Consider the following 4,234-nt stretch of genomic DNA (forward strand, 5'->3'; position numbering starts at 1 on the left):
ACTGGAAAAACCATAACTTTGACTAGACAGACCTTTGTTGACAAACTAATGTCTCCTTTTATTATTAAAAAGTAATATGCTGTCTAGGTTGGTCATAACTTATCTTCCAAGGAAGCAAGTGTCTTAATTTCATGGCTGCAGTCCCCATCTGCAGTGATTTTGGAGCCCCCAAAAATAGTCTCTCACTGTTTCCACTGTATCCCCATCTATTTGCTGTGAAGTGATGGGACCAGATGCCATGATCATAGTTTTCCGAATGTTGAGTTTTAAGCCAGGTTTTTCACTCTCCTCTTTTACTTTCATCAAGAAAAAGTAAAAACTTTCATCATTAGTTCTTTGCTTTCTGTTGTAAGGGTGGTGTCATCTGCATACCTGAGGTTATTGATATTTCTCCCGGCAATCTTGATTCCAGTTTGTGCTTCATCTAGCCCAGCATTTCTCATGATGTACTTTGCATATAAGTTAAATAAGCAGGGTGACAATATACAGCCTTTGCGTACTCATTTCCCTATTTGGAACCAGTCTGTTGTTCCATGTCCACTTCTAACTGTTGCTTCCTGATCTGCATACAGATTTATCAAGAGTCAGTTTAAGAAATTAGACAAGTTATATATATATATATATATATATATAATATAATTATAAATACTTTAAGAATACAGAGCAAACTTAAAATTTCCCCTTCACTTTCCCTATCAAAATTTCCTCCCCTAGACCTTTTTTAATTTTATATATATATATATATATAAAATCTATGCTTAAACACGTTTTTATTTTTATTTTTTAAGAAAATTTTGGCCACACTACATGTAGATCACTCTTCAAATCACTCTTTTTATCTAAAAGTAGGTTTTGAAAAATATTCCAGGCCAGGAGTTTTCCATCTTCTTAATTTTAAAAAGTGTTGTATAGTATTTCATGGTGTGGGAATACCCACATTTATTCTACTTTTCCTTTATCAATGAACATTTACACACACCTCTTTGGGCACTGAAATACTTATGAAGAGTGAATTCACTGAAGGAGAATTCCTGAGTGAATGGATAGGTGTATTTAAAGTTTCTAGCTGTGGTGAGTGGGGACTACTCTTTGCTGTGGTGCTCGAGCTTCACTGAGGTGGCTTCTTTTGTGAAGCACAGACTCTAGGCGCACGGGCTTCAGTAGTTGCAACATGCAGGTTCAGTAGTAGTGGCCCGTGGGTTTAGTTGCCACGTGACATGTGGAATCTTCCTGGACCAGCGATCAAACCCATGTCCCCTGGGTTGGCAGGCACATTCTGATCCACTGTATCACCAGGGATATCTGCATTTTACGTTTTGATAGATATCGACTTGTCCAGGGAATATTTGTGCCAGTGGAGGTGCCTAATGCATAAAAAGGGCAACCCTGTGCCCAGGGTCTCCGCCCCTCCCCTCTACCCACCCCAGTCTGCTGCTGGTCTCTTCCTATCAGCTCCCTTCCAGCTGCCACCTCCCCCTCAGTGGCAACAGCATGCATTTCTCCAGAAGGCAGCCCAGTGCTTTCCTGGGAAGAATGAAAGAAACCAGAGGAGAAATGAGAAATGAAAGAAACGAGAGAGAAACGAGGGGAGGAGCCACTGGCCCTGCCTTCCAGGAACTTTCTTTTATGGGAAAAGGAAGCAACATTCAAGGCGGTCAGTGATTCAACAGGGATGCTATTAAAAATATTTAACAACCTGTATTAGGAACAGAGGCACAGAGGCCTTGCCTTAGTGCCTCCAGCCGGGGAGGCTAGAGGCCCTCTGCTCAGCCAGATGTTTAACCCTTTAGTTGTCAGATCCATGAAGGTCTGGGAGGATCCCAAGGAAGGGGCTGATAAGAGTTCAGATAGCATGGCCACAGCAGTGCAAATGGGCTGACACCCCTGTGGCATTCGTAGAGGCCGTAGGGTATCTTGGGAGGCACAGGTCCTGGGTTAATATGGGACTCCAAGAGAGCTTCTGGGAGGAAGAGATTTTCTTGCAGAGTTTGGGTTGGGAGGAGAAGCAAGCAGCCCAGGAGTCAGCAAGGTCAAGGCAAGCCCTGATGCTCTAGTCCCCTTCTCTGTGTGTTTTCCTTGAGGCCTCTCCTCTTCATAATCTGCCCAAAGAAATACACACTGGTCTGGGGGCAAATTTACTCAGTTTGAAAGAAACAGTGGACCGGTCATTTTTCTAATATCAAGACCCCATCAAATGTTCCCTGACCCCAATTTTCTTTATGTTGTGCAGCAGACAAAGGCAAGATTCCAAACTGATCTACTCTTCCTCCATATTGGGTTAAAAAGGCCAGAGAGCTGACCTCAAACCGTGAGCCAGCTCCTGGTGAACACACTCACGGGTCTTTCACTAAAAGGGCCTTCTACCCAACCAGGACCCTGTGAGGTCCCTGGAGGAGGCTTGTCTTGTGCCCTGCTGTTGGATGATCCCTGAAACCAGGGCCCTAGAGACCCTGCATGTGGCACCAAGGACCTGGATGAGGATCTGCTATTCCTCACAGACAGACCTGGGGACACTGAGACCCCCCCCAAAGGAAGAGCTGCCTGAGGTCAAACAGGTACACAGAAGCAGAGGCGAAACCAGGGGGCTTTACATAAATGGCAACCCACTCCAGAGGAGCCTGGTGGACTACAGTCCATGGGGTCGCAAAGAGTCGGACACAACTGAGTGACTTCACTTCACTACTTTACCGTGTCTGATGGGGGAGAGGCTAAGATGGAGATGCAGGAGGCTGCTTAGTTCAGGGCACACCCGCAGGATGGAGAAGAATCCACTGGCCAGCAGCCAGTTGTCCCTGCCTGCAAAACCCAGGACTCAGGAATGTTTAATCCGTTTTAAGAGAAACACAGGAGACTGCCCAAGAGGCCAAGAAGCAGTCAGGGAGAGTTTTTCGGTTCCAGTTTCCGCCGGGGCAGGCCGTGTCCTCTGCCTGGGGACGACGCCATCTTTGGTGTCCAGGTCCAAGGTCCTTTAGCACCATCTCTCCCGCCTACCAGATTGCTGTCAGGGCTGGGCCGGTGCTTCCCCTTTTCTTTCAAGGCCGTTTGCACCACACCCGCGGGCCTTCTTTTTGCACCGAGGTTCCAGATTGGTGACGGAAACACAGGTCCAGGGTTTCTTGGGGAATCATGAAGAGCAAGAACCTCAGTGATGCTTGTCAGGTCTGCAGCTCAGAGGTCACCTCGGCACAGAGCCGTTTATTTTTACTTTTAGCCCAGAGGATGAAGAGAGGGCATTTTTTGTTTTTAAATTAGGTCTTTTTTTAAAAAAAATTATTTTAATTGGGGGCTAATTACTTTGCAATATTGTAGTGGTTTTTGCCATACATTCACATGAATCAGCCATGGGTGTACATGCGTTCCCCATCCTGAACCCCCCTCCCACCTCCCTCTCCATCCCATCCCTCAGGGTCATCTCAGTGCACCAGCCCTGAGCACCCTGTTTCATGTATCGAACCTGGACTGGCGATCTATTTCACGTATTTTTTTTCTATAGAAAGACACTGAAAAGTCCTTTTTAAAAAAATTTCCCCCCTCGGCAGGCGGAGGTGACTGGTTGTTCTTTTAAAAAAAATTTTTTTAACACCCCCTCCTGTGCGTGTCCAGTTGTTTAAAATAAGGTTCCGAGTTTCCAGCACTGGCAGATTGGGTGAGGGAGGGCGTACATCGCCCCCATCCGCAGCCAGGGAAGGGTCCCTCGGTTTCAGGCCCCATCACCCCGGGGGCCCCCCTGCACAATTTCCGAAAGGGTTCCTGCCTGGGAGTCCTACGCACCTGGAGGGCGCTCGGTGTCCGCTCCCAGAGGGCGCTGCAGACTGGAGCCCAGAGTCGACGACCAACTACCGCCCCTCCCGCCACTCTCCCGGGCAGAGCCTCCAAACCCTGGGCCAGGGAGGCAAGGACTGCGCCCAGCCTCCACCACGGGTGAACCTGGGGGCCGCGGAGCTGAAAGGCCGGGGAGCCACGGTCCGCGGGGGACCAGGGCTCCGCAGGTAGGCGAGGCTTCGGCCCCTTGTCGCGGGCCGGGGGCGGGGCTGAGGTGCAGTGGTTGGGGCGTTCCTTGGCCGGGGAGCGGGGGACGGGCCTCGTGGCTCAGGGGGCGGGGTCCTAGGGGGGTGGGGACGAAGGCTGGCCCCGAGACCTGGAGAGCTGGGGGTGGGCGGCTAGTTTTTGCAACGGCTAAGGCCCTGCGGGTTTATTATAAGGCGGAGCTCGGCGGGAGAGGTGCAGGCGGGAG

This window comes from Bos taurus, chromosome 11 (genome assembly GCF_002263795.3).
Source record: "Bos taurus isolate L1 Dominette 01449 registration number 42190680 breed Hereford chromosome 11, ARS-UCD2.0, whole genome shotgun sequence".
Classification (NCBI taxonomy): domain Eukaryota; kingdom Metazoa; phylum Chordata; class Mammalia; order Artiodactyla; family Bovidae; genus Bos; species Bos taurus.